A 14,398-nucleotide genomic window follows, 5' to 3' on the forward strand; every position below is an offset into this window, starting at 1 on the left:
AGTTTGGTAAATTATAAATATACAAAAAATATTTAGATATTTATGTTGTTTTACACAGGGCTTCCTTTCTTTAGACCAGTGAAAAAGCAACATCCCTCCCCTAGACGCCCCTCGGGCGACCCATCTTTATCATGGTAATAGACGCACTTTTTGCATTCGGGAGCGATCTATTCCTTGCCAACGACTGTGAAATTGGCTTGCCCTTTACACAAATTAGATTTTCTATTGTAGTAGAGTAAAAAAAAACTTATAAAACTACGTTATTTATTGAAGAACATTAGACATTATTTGACTTAGATGTTAAGGTTTAAGGAGTGTAGAGAGCTTAAGTAGAAGAAGTTGTGGAAGAACACACAGGCTACATAATAAGTTTTTTAATTCCGCGCAGACAGATTTGCAGGCGATAGCTAATATTACATATAAAGAGGAAAGATTTAATTGTTTGTTTGCTGTTGAGAAGCTGTACTATCCTTAGTGATTGTCTATATTTATTACTAGATTTTTTTTAATTCCGCACGTGAGTCGCAGGCAATAGCTAGTCGCAACATAAAAACATTCTCTTTTGTTTTGTGTCGGCCGCTTGTTAGTCGAAGCGCGATTGTTCAGCTGTATAAACATTCAGATCAAACATACACTTTTTAAAAGGTCTTACGTAATTGGTAGCTGAGTTTTACATTCGATACCATTTTGTTATATAATATTTTATTTGTTCATATACATAACTTTCATTTTTTCATATATGTGGTTGATTAAATTCAATCAATTGTATTTATAAAGATTAAATAAAGGTATGGATTTATGTTACAAGGTATCTCCAGAACGGCTGCATGGATCTCGCTGAAATTTGGCATAGATGCAGAACATAGTATGAAGAACACATAGGCTAATTAAGCTCAGTTTTAATTCGGCGCGAATGAAGTCGCGGGCGTTAGTTAATTTCATCATAAAGTGTTAGGTCGTTTTATCCTCTGTTGAAAATATTTATATCTTTATTTAGAGCATTACACTGTTCTACTTTTATTGAAAATAAAATACAAAAACAGTATGATTTTTTATATAAATAGAACGTTAACAGTGAAGAGGTCATCTGTTTTCATTAGAGATCGTTCTAACATGGAACGGGCGTGTTGTTAAGAGTTATATTTCCACTTCAACTCAAAATGTAACCGCATTAAGTGGAAGATATAGTAAATTACTTTTATACTACAAAGAAAATTGCGTTTTCTTTTAGTTTTCTTAGGTTATATATTCGTAAAATATAATATGTTGAATTGCTATAATGAATTATATATATTTTTTTATAAGTGAAGGAGGCAAACGAGCAGCTGATCGCCTAAAATTATTTGATCCGTCGCCCATAGACATCCGGAACACCAGAGGAACCGCAAATCCGTTGCCGGCTTTTAAGGGTGTATGTAATGGTTTGGTATATGTAATTCATGCACGCCTTTTTATGTCACTTCTTTTTTTTGGGGTGTATCCCAAAATTTCAAGTGTATTTTTTTTTTCAATTTGTATAAATTAAATATATTGAATAGTCCAAAAATATTTGTGGAATAACTGTGTAAAACAAGTGTTATTTCAAATAATATCGAAAAAATTACTGTGAAATTATTTCACATTAAATATTAAATAGAGTTACGTAGACGTATTTCACGAATTTTATATATTTCCAATAACCTTTCAGACAAGTTAATTTAAAAAAACGATTTTAAGTACGTCTAGACTCTCGACTACTACTTAATAAACTTATATTAAATTCTTTCCGCTGCTGCTACAAATTAGATTGAACGAATCTTTTCTATCCCTTTACTCTATATTACTATAGTTCCGAAATGATGTGTCATTAAAGCTCGGTTTACATTATTCCAATCCAGCGATCGAATTTAACGCTGGCTACTACTGGAATAATGTAAACAGGGCATAAATTTTGCAAGGACTTTGGTAATATTACGAGACTCATGTGACTATTCGCTTCAACTTAGAGTAAGAAGGTTACACAAAAAAGTTGTATATCTTACTAATATTATAAATAGGAAAGCTTAGATTGATGGAAGGATGATATATCCAGCTTCCCTTTAATCCATCCGGATGGATGGATCTCCGTGGATACTATGGAAGAACACATGGGGTGTCAATTTTTTTAATTTAGCGCCGACGAAGTCGAAAGCGACAGCTAGTATGGATGTATAATAAATAAATTGTTTAATCCATTAAAACTTTCACGCCAGTTATTTGTGCAAATTTTACTAGCAATAGACGTAAATTGTTTTTTTTTACCATAGTCAAAATATTGTATTTGTTAGTCATGTTTGCGCTTTGTTGATGCGTAGCAATTAACAAGGTTTCGATGGAAAACAGTTCGGAAATTCATATTGGAAAAAGTTCGTCTTATTAATTAAGAGTTGCCAGTGTATAAAAGCTCTCATATATACGGAAATTATTATACATCGAGAATTTTGAATGCGTTTTTGCAAAATATAAATGAAATATTTTAAAATGTACGATAATATTTTTTTATTGACACTTACGCACTTAAATTATACAATTAATAAAGTTACAAAGATTTTAAATGTGTAAAAATAATTGTACATAATTAATCCTACTAATATTATAAATGTTTAGATGAATAGAATGTTTGTTCATAGCTATCTCCAGAACAGCTTAACAGATACCGAAGAAATTTGGCATAGATGTAGAACATAGTGCGGAAAAATGCATCTGCCAATAATTAAGTTTTTTTTATTCCACGCGGACAGAGTCGCGGGTGACAGCTAGTAATAAATATAAATCAAACTATCAATATATTTTTCTTTGTCCAACAGGTGTGGTATCGAAAAATAAAAAGAAAAGTAGAGCGGTTGCTGTATTTTATTATATTACTGGGTCCGCAAAGCAAACGACGACGTTCCAACCTACCGTATAATTCAATGAACGGTAAAGGAAATAAAACAATTCATCTAGAATATAACTAGTAAGTACAAAAATTGTTAATATTTTATTTTTTACTAGTGGTCGCCCGCGACTTCTTCCGCGCGGCATTAAAAAAAACACAATAAGTAAGTAGCCTATGTGTTCTTCCAGATTTTATTTTAAATGTAAGCTAAATTTTATTATCCGTTCATGCGTTCTGGAGATACATTTGAACATCCATCCATCCATCTAAACATTTGCATGTATTATATTAGTAAGATAAGACTAATAAATAATATCTAAATCGTTTCAATATAAAATCTTTCATTTGTTACCATTTCACAAATTAGCATCTTTCTGTTCGCCTCCTTATCGTGTTTTTTTAATTTAAAAACTATTTAATCGATTATTGCAAACGTTTTAAAGTCTATATCAGTAGTATAGAAATTCTCTTCTACTCTAAAGAGCATTATTAGTGGTCATTAAACTTTTCGGAATTTGACAGCTTTTATTATGGAACAATATGTTCATATCGCACGTAGTCACTTCTTCGAATGTAAAGAATTTCAGAAATTATTTTTCCCTAAGCTATACTTGAAGGAGACGAAGACTTTAATACTTAGAAAGTACTCAATTCATAATAAACATCTATGAAATGTTAAAGGCAATTTCCAACACAGAAGTTTCTACGTAGCGATAAAATAGAATAATTTCAACGTAATCGCACAGCGGATAGAAAACTCTATGGAAAATAGCTTACAAATTGCATACCGAAAACCGATCGCAAGACGTCTACACGATCGTTTCCAATTTAAGTCATTCTCTGGCAGTTTCCAATGAAAAAGATAAAATAATTCTCTTTAGAATCAAATAAGAATTTATGTTTTATAGTCAAGGAATTAAATTTGCCACCCACTAAATAACAAACGTCTTAAGATAAAAACGAACGTCCTTGACTGTACCTAATAGAAACTTTGAGTTAACATAAAACAAAATCTTACGAAAGAATATTTTTATTCCTTTTTAGTAAAATAATGTATAAATAGTCACGCGAATCATTCATTCAAATTTAGTTTAAGTGTAAACCTATACCCTTTAAAAAAAGGCTTTTGCGGATATTTCCTTTTTAAAAACATGTTTTCTAATGTAATTTTTAAAGTTTCTACAAAAAAATATTAATAAGTAGTATATGTGTTTTTCCAGGCTATGTTCTACATATAGTTTAATTCCTTGAGATTCATGCAGCCGTTCTGGAGATACCTTGTAACAAACAGCCATCCAAACATTTACAATATTAGTACAAACTCGAGGTCACATGACCTGTGTATCTAATATTCTATACAAAAGAAAACAGTCGACATTGGACCGAAGTCTTACAACAATAAATTCGTGTTTATTATAAACATCAAAACTTCTCAGCTCCTTCTATTATTCACCGCTTTGTTTCCCTTCACTTCTGTTATGATTAACTTTACTTCACTTTATTAATAAACAAAAAAATGAATACATATTTTGTACGCATTTATTTCCATAGCAAACATAAAGCCATTTCAAAACGTATCAAATGATACACTGCAATAATTATTTCCTCGAATTCGAATATCAAATGTTTCAAATGAAATGGCTAAATCACTTTTAAATACACGAAAATAACAAAATACATATAAACAAATAATATTTATCTCACTTATTACATTATAAATGCGAATGTTTAGATGGATGGATGGATTTTTTTTATATCAAAAGGTGGCAAACAAGCGAGCGGCCACCTGAAATCGCTAAAATAGCGAAGTGACCGTTGCCCATAAACATACGCAATTGCATATGCGTTGCCTACCTTTAATCGACGGAGGAGAGCATGCACAGAAAGAAAATATCTTCCCTTTCCATGCATCCTCTCATCCGGAAAGTCCACTTCTACTTCCCATCCTTTCCTTATAAGAAAATGGATGGGAAGGGAAAGAGGACTAAATTAGGCCTCCGGGACGCACACTCATCAGACAAAACGCGAAATTGCTTCCACTTCACGTCTGTCTTCTGTGTGGTAGTGGTATTTCACCGGGCGAGTCGGGCCGATTCGTGCGAACATGTTAAAGCGGGCTCTACCACTGTTGTTGGCTATTGAAAGTATCTCCAGAACATCTCAACAGATCTTGATAATATTTGGCATAGATCAAGAACATAACCTGGAAGAACACATAGGCTACTCACTAGGTTTTTTTTAATTCCACGCGAACAGAGTCGCGGTAGACAGCAAGTAACGACATAAAACTTTAAAGCAAATTGCTTGGAAAACCTTAGATTAATCTGTACTCGTAGTTTTAACGATTTAGTAGATGTCTTTGTAATGGGTAATGTAAGCCATTTGTGCGACTTCCTAGAGTACATAACTCTTTACAGTACATAATGTTATGTGTCTTATTTATCTCTTCTAGCTAATTAATTTTGTGAAACTTTAAGGGCTTAATTGCGTTACACTATTATTAGATTTGCTATAAATTTTTCGCAAATTAACAATACACATACACTTTTATGGGTTTATGTATTTTTTTTAGTCACATCGGTAAAGGAGTGATTAGAATCAAAACTTTTAAAGAATTTATATCGTAATATGCAATGATTTTCTTCAAAAAACTATTGATTTATTCTGTGATTTATTCTTAACAAAAATAATTGTAATTAATAGTCGATTTACTAACTGAAAATCATTCAATATGATATTGTATATACAACCCATTTTACGGACCTAAATTTAATAAATTTTGTCGTTTATTTTCGTCTTTGTTTTGTCAAAAATTTTGAAAAGTATGATGATATTATTTATACAGAGAAAAGCGGTAAGACTTCTTCAGACTTCAACATAACCATAATAATCTAAAAATCTTTCTTATTACTAACCTCTTGAATACGGTAAGAATTTACTTAATAATATCGATGAAAAACTATTGTTATTTCAAATATTAAATAATAAATTGTGTTAATGAAAGCTGAAGAATAAACAGGTAGTTCACGAAAAAGAAAGTTTATTTTCCATCAAAGCTAACAAAGAGCTAGGTAACTTCGCTACGAACAATAAATTCATATTTATATTGCACATCAAACTTTCTTTGTTGCTTTATTACTGGATGCTTCGAGAAAAGCGCATTTTATTTCCTATTTTCTAATTATAAAATTCGATTTTATTATATTAAACGGAAACTTGAGATTCTTTTGTAGTTGAGGAAAATAATTTAATTAGAATAACTTATTACTATTAGTTTTCACCGCGGAAACATCCGGAAAAAAGGTTTGTTTCTTTGTTTCGTACAAGTATTTATGCAAGAAACTATATAAGGAGCATTTGTAAGCATTTTTGGTATATTTATTTACTATTAAATGTTCACTACATGACTGCATTGATATATCGGAAGCTTAAAAAGCTCGATCGATATAAGAATCCCGTTTCTTCTTTTCTGAACTTTTCGTAATAGTCACAAAGAAATATTTTTTTGATAGCATAATATTGTAATACTGGCTGTCGCTCCCGAATCCATTCGCTCGAATTAAAGAAAAACTTTATAAGTTGGCTATGTGTTCTTTTAGACTATTTTCCATATTTATATTGAATTTCATCGAAATCCTCAGAACTGTTTTGGACATCCTTTAAACAAACATATGTACAATATCCATTGATCCGTATAAACATTAGCATTTAAATTATCAGTAAGTTAAATAAAAGTAAATTCCTAGTAAAGAAACACTTTCCCATAATATCAAATCACATCTGCAAAATATAAATCAATCGAAGTTCGAACAAGTTCTTCTATGATCCATTGGCAAATTCGAAACTAAATAATATAGTACGGCTCCGCAAAGCGAACTTCTCAGTGCGGGAACTATTGAGCAAGCAATTGCTTCGGGTTTCCAAGTCTGACTTGTGAATCGAAATCAAACATTTCTAGTAGAATGCATTCAGAGATATCGAATTTTATTACGCGGTTACTGTGATCTTGTATGAATATCGTGAGGCAATGTATCGTCTTTTGTTATGTTAGATAAAGAGATGCTTAGTTATAAATAGTGAGTTCGCAAACATGTTACATTATATTGCCTCAAAAACCCGTCCAAGAGGTCCAGTATCTAAAAGAACTATGTCTTGTAAATATTACGTCAACTCAACGTTTCCATAGGATGACTTAGCCTTAGTCAACACTGATGACCCAATACAGATTAGTTGACTACACGCATCTTTGAATTTCTTCACAATTACTCGTATATTATTTAAATAAAAAAATTAAAGCCATGAGGACTCCAATTTTTCTTTCTTTAAAGGTCCTCACAATACAAACATTGTATTTTATCCTGTAAAAAAACTAACCCATATAGAATGAGAGCACATTCATCTCGTTCGAAACAAAAAAATAAAATCGTCGCAACACGTACGCACAACCGAACGTCAAATACATTTTTCAATGCATTCAAACTGCACCGCCACCTAACAGCTAAACCAAATTAATTTGTGATCGAAATTCTATTGTTTATATCGATCTAACATTAAACATCACGCAGTTTCGGCAATTTAATATGTACAATCACACTCTGTGTCACCAATCACAAACTGTCATCAATGACAATTTGTCACCAATCACAATCTGTCATCATCGCTTAAGACTGTCCTACTCGTAACGTTACTTGCTGAAAAGAATAAAGCATTGGTAGTTTTAAATTCGCAATAGCCTACAAACCTAATAATTATTACATTAGTATTACATGTTTCTATGATAAAATGTTTTGATAGCTTATTTAGATATCGAAAATTGAGCGTTGTTTGTATTCAAAGATTTGCGATATCTTGCGCAATGTTTGGATTCGTAGTTCTCCCAAAGCCCTTTGAGTGTTCAAGAGATACCAACTTACTTTCCGAAACTGTAAATAACCTCAATAATATTGTTTGTAGCTAATATTTATTGATTGAATATTCCACAAAAAGTGTAAACAAATCTAGTTATTTTCGAATGCTTAAGATACAGTTAACTGCTACGCGTTTCTCTGCTACGCCGTAGACATGCTACGCATTAGTGTTTGTACTTGCGGCGTTTGGAAAAGGAAAATCTATGTGACATAAATGTTGTTATTTAATATAAAAACATAAAATCTATTATATAATACATTTATTTAAATAGTAGAAGGTGGAATTCAAAAACTAATCTATAAATTCTGGAAAATGCAATTAAGTTTAAACTTTAAGAAAATTCTCGTATGATAATTGATTCATACAAACAGCAATAGCTCATAGTGAATAATATATTTTCAAGTTTCAGTCTAGTTCGGGTACATGTCGCCACGTGTTTCTCTTTGTTATGTTCATGAATAATGTACTCGTTTCCCGAAGTATGTTACAATTAATTTCCTTTCAAGATTGCATAATAAACTTCTAATTCTCTATATATATTGTCTCTTTTTTCTTAAATTTTATCAAGAAATTATATACGAATTTCATTTCATTACGAATTAAACAATGGAGCAGTACTTTCTGAAAACTGAAGTCAAGTAGAAGCTTCACAATTTATTTTATAAATCAATAAATATGTATGTTTTCCATTTATAGATAAGATTGATACATTATTTATTCAATTAAAAACTCTGTCTAAACGACTTACGTTACCATATCAATTGCTTCTATTGTTGCTAAGGTCCCTTATTCTTATATCGCCCACAGCCCTTGTATACTTCGGACGCGTGACTTCGAATATTCGCTTACAATCGCGGTATAAAAGATTCGCGTCCTCAATAAATTTCCCACGGGCATCGGGTATGCGATATCTATTGTGTTTGTTCTTATTTTACATAATATATACAAAATATATCTTGATAAATGCAATAAAGAAACTTGGTTAATAAAAATGATATAACGTTTTACTTGTTTTCTATTATCCAATTGATTTTATATACATACAAGACTGCGTAGTCAACGTACGTTTCCACTGCGTAAAACATGTACAAAAACAATGGTGTACCTTTTAATACAATTTACCACCGTAACCCGAGGGGTAGACAGAGACGATGATATGTAGCAATTACAAATTTACATAAAAATTTGATATAATATAGATTTAAATTTTCACAGTAAAATAACTTACAAAATATTTATTAATTATCGTTATGTCTACTCATTACTGAAATCTATTCTCATTTTATCTATGAAATTTCTTCATTAAATTGCTAATAAGGTCTGCATTTTACAGATCTTTGAACTTGTTCGGTATAATTAGCATAAAGAAGTTTTTTGTTTTAAAATTAAATTATCATAATATGCTATTATTTCATATCTTCTATAATATTCAGTGCTTAAAAAATAAAACGAAAATTCTGCTAGCAAAAATAAACCAATGTAGAGACTAATTTCTTTAGGCTATAAAACTTAAAGCCAAAAGGAAATTGATTAATACTTATTTTGCTGATAGCCTAATATTTAAGGATGTAGACTACCGCTCTTGCAGCCATCATGAGCCATATTTTAAATAGCTGTCGCCGGCGACTCCGTCAGCGCGAAACTTAATTAGTAGCCTATATGTTTTTCCAGACTATGTTCTTCATCCATGCCAAATATTGTTATGATCCGTTAAGCCGTTCCGGAGATACCTTCTGACAAACATCCATCTATCCGTCTAAAGATGAAAAGTGAAAGTTTAGACTCTAAAATTTCACTTTTATAATATTAGTAGGATTTTCTAAGATTTCAGAAATATCTTTTGATTTATAAAAGTCAGTATTTCGTGTGTTTAATATTCAATGGAACAAAGTAAGCATTGAACTTAAAGAAAACGTTTCAATAATAAAACACTATCGTAATATCTTTTGTTAGAACAATCTAGAATTATATCAAAAGGTAATATTTGATTTGGAACTGAAACAAGTTCTATGATAGCAGTGACTTCAAATCTCTAAATATTATATCGAGATGTCAGTACAGCAGTTTCCCAGTTTACAGAACTTTCCAACTATTGTATTGGAACACGAAGTTATACTTTAACTTGCAATCATTTCTTTACACCTTTGAAAATAATCTAATCTATTTTGTCAACTGCGAAATACATATAGAAAATCTTAGTCTAGTTTTTTACGTGAATAACGAAAGAAATGTTTTGTACAAGTTTCGCTATTGAACACTGTGGCGCAAAAGCCTGGGAGCTAAAACTCGCACGGGGATTGGCTCCCGCGTTTGCTTGCAAAAAAAGACAGGGTGCGAATACAATTTGTCAAATATAAAGACTGACCAGATTGAATTAATTGTAATACTGTGTCTTTTTCATTTAATATATATCGTGCATAGTAATATTTTTTGTTTTATTATTGTTGCTGATATCAACGCAGTCAACATAGTGATATTACCTTCATGGGTATCCGTTTACCGAACTAAGAAAACCCATAACCACCAACGTTTATTAACAGAATCGTCTCATATATCATCAAGATTGATTCAATATTCAAAAAGAACGGTATTGAGAGACTTCAAAACCGATGTGCTTGTATGAATGTAGTAGAACCAAAAGAGTTGTGTTAGTACCGAACCAAATAAGACTACCATTTGGCGTGGTACTAACGTAACGCCGTTAGTAACTCGTGAGTTATATGCCATATACATTTATTTATCATATTTTTAATATAGTACATTTTATATCCAAAAAAAAATATACTAAACATATTATATTAAAAATAGAACACCACGGGCTGCGGAATCCCATGACTCAAACAACCAGTGGTCAGGGCTACAGAGACAGGAACCTTCTCACGATGCGCGCGGTTTCTAGGATAACTACTATAGTTCAGATAAACCTACTAGTGGCAAATAAATGGGTTTGACACTAGTAGGTTTATCAAAACAAAAATAAGAATCAATTTCTTATTTTCTATAATTAAAAGAAAGAAAAAGACTGGGACAACATGCAAAACAGTTTCAAGATGCTATAATGACACGAAATGTCTTGCAACAACAGTTCTCGATTCGTTAACACTATTGTAACTCGTAAAATCATTTCCTATTATCGTTATGACTGTTTTGTTAGGAGCACTTCGCTAAAGGAACTTGCGCTGCCGTTACTTTTATTGGCCAATAAACTCTACCAAACTAGGAATCTGTGCAGCGTAGAATACGCGTGCTTTTTGTTGTTATATTTATCTAGGACTTTCGTTATTTTTAGTTGTTTTATAGCAAAACACTTAAATATTTACACGTCAAAGAAAAACAAAATAACAGTACCATAATAACATACTTTTTCGGTCATTTGAATCGTCAAAATAACGAATGACCATTTTCCTTGGCAACTGTATTTGCAGAATTATTGCCTTCCTTTAATCGACCAGGGGACGCACAAAACGAGGATATGTCCCCTTCCTCTGTATCCTGTTGCCCGAAAATCCACCTCCGCTTCCTTACATACATAACGTGTGTTGTAACGTAAAATAAAAAAATACAGTATTTAATTGGGAGACAGTGATTTTTTATTGAAATACGAAACCGCGTTTAGTTTGCCAACAATTCTTTATTTCGTAGCGCGTACTGGCGATAATATGCAAGCATGTTTTTAATTTTGATCACTGATTATAGACAACGTTTATACAAATTTATAGTTAAATCCATATCTTATTGACCACCCTGTGCATTAGAAAGATAATGTTTTTTTGAAATATCCTCATACTATTAGGATTATTTATATGAAAGAAGGAAGCGAATAAGCGGCAGGAATACCGCTGCCGTATCGACGCCCATGGACATCCACAATACTTTTTGAACCATTGTTTTATGGAGTAGAGATCTTATATATAAAATTATCGTGTCACAATTTTCGTTCCAAAACTCCACCGAAACGGCTTGACCGATTCTCATGAAATTTTGTGAGCATATTGAGTAGGTCTAAGAATCGGACAACATCTATTTTTAATCTCGCGCGGACGGAGTCGCGGGCGACAGCTAGTTATTATATAAAACTGTAATTATTTATCTATTGGAAAAAGGATTCTTAATAATTACATATAAATAAGAAAGCTAATTATGTTTTATAAGTTTCCACAATACTTTACCTAGTTACATCTAACTAGACTTTGTTAAACACAAAGAAAGTGCAAGAGTCATTCATGTGACGACTTTTGAGAATGTCTCTTCGTGACTTTGTCTTGTTAAAACTAAACGAAACTTTACAGACGTAAGTAGAAAGTGCTAATTATTATTTTATCTAGTTTACTATGTATCTTATTCTATAATAATAGAAAAATTTTACTAATCACCGAATTAAAAACTTTTTATCCTATTTTAAGGAAATTACGATACTTTGAAATTTTATAGAGTTAAAAATTATGTATGAATGCAAAAAAAAATGTAATAAAAAACATGAATTCCGACCAATCGGCGACCACTAGTTTAAAAGACATCATTACAAATGTTGTGCGTACTTGATTTTCGCCATGTTAGAACTGACGATACCAGTTGATGGCGGCGGTGAGGACTCACATTAATAATAGCATAACTTTAACTAACATCAACATGCACATTTAAGTCAAAAAGATGCAAAAGATGTCATTCCCAAGCAAAGACCTATAGAGTACTAACTGTCGCCCGCGACTCCGTTCGCGCGAAATTAGTAGCCTATGTGTTCTTCCAGACTATATTCTACAACTACGCCAAATTTCAGCAAGATCCGTGCGGCTGTTCTGGAGATACCTTCAAACAAACATTGGACGGATGTTACATGGATGATACATCTAGACATTCGCTTTTATATTATTAGTAAGATAAACCTTTCAGTGTAGCCAAGATTACAATATAAAGACAACTGTTAAACATTAAAAGCATTACTTTGAATGTATTGTTAGCCTAACAAGAGGTATGAAAGCGCCTTGTTCAGTTTCTCTGAGGGCACTCCAATTAATCTCTCCCGAGCTCTGAGGAATTGTGTGCCCCTACAATGCATTGTTCCGTCTTAATAAACTGCCACACACTTGATATTATGGATTAAATATGGCTCCTTGTACGCTACGCTAATTTATTTTTATTAGCATATTACTCTACTAAATTACCTGACCTAGATTTTAAATTAGATTTTAGAGCAGATTTGCTGTGTGAAAAGTCATGTATTAAAATACTTAATCATTCCTTTAATTCTCTTCAAAATAATATGTTTAAAACAATAACAAGATACTTATGGGTAATGTACACAAAACTATGTAAGACCACTTCTACAGAAGAGTCATCTTACCAATAATATATATGCGAACGTTTGGATGTATGGCTGTATATTCGTTAGAAGGTATCCTCAAAAATTGATGGATCTCAGTGACATTTGACATAGATGAAGAACATAGTATGGAAGAACACACAGGCCACTAAATATGTTTTTAATTCAACCCAGACAAAGTCGCGGAAGCTGCGGATCCGTACTCTAAACTACTTAATTAAAGATTAAAAACGATCTCAATCTATCAAATTCACATAAAATATCATTCGCAAATCAAAAGATTTGTTTAATTGAATCAATATTTAAATTTATCAAATTGTACAAGATGATACGAATCCCCCAGTTGCGTAGAAAGCTATCGCTGACAAGGGTCCGAATCAGAGATATTAATTCGTTGGGTGCGTTGTAAATTAACTGGTCGGTGTAGGAGTCGACCGGACCGCGGACGATCCGGATAATTTGTACGGGAGCTGGGTAATAATTTCCTAGTCTTGTCTTTTCAATGTGTTAGATTTGATAGAAGTCTAAATCTTCACATAATAATAGTCTATGAACTTAAAGTACTAAGAGACTTTATCAAGTTTCTTAGTTTCTATATTAGTTGCTTTTAATTTAAATAAAAAATGTAATTAACAATGTTTTACCTTTTTGTTCTCATAAAAAAGTGTCTGTGACTCAAGGGTCTCAACCCTTGACTTGCAATCTGCAGGTCCGGTGTTCGAATCCCGCCATGTACCAATGTGTTTTTCGATTTCCGATTTACATAAGTACATTTATCCGACGTTCTTACGGTGAAGGAAACATCGTGATGCAACCTGCACATATCTGAGACCAGCGTGGTTGACTAAGGCCTAGTCACCCTTAACTTAGGGTAGACTCCGAGCCCCTCAGTGGGGACATGTAGTGAGCTGATGATGATGACTCATAAGAAAATATTTTCGAAATTAAACAAGGAATGGTTAAACAATATATTATTTCAATTTAAAAGTTACTTGACTCTATGGCGCGATTTCTTGTATATTTTTAACTAAACCAAGGAATATTAATGTTTTGAATTTTATTTAGTAAATAATAAAAACATCAAATTAAATATCAGACTGATTTTTACAAAACATATTCGCTCTAAATTTCTAAGACTTTTATTTACAACAGGGATCCACATGTAAAATTAAAATGGTAGTAGTCATGCGTTCCACTTTTGTATGGCGGCCAACGTGTGCTGAATTCTTTGACTATAAAGAAATGGACTAGGCTAAGAGCCGTCATCGTTGTAC

The sequence above is a fragment of the Papilio xuthus genome, unplaced genomic scaffold (assembly GCF_000836235.2).
Source record: "Papilio xuthus unplaced genomic scaffold, Pxut_1.1 DF827461.1, whole genome shotgun sequence".
NCBI lineage: Eukaryota > Metazoa > Arthropoda > Insecta > Lepidoptera > Papilionidae > Papilio > Papilio xuthus.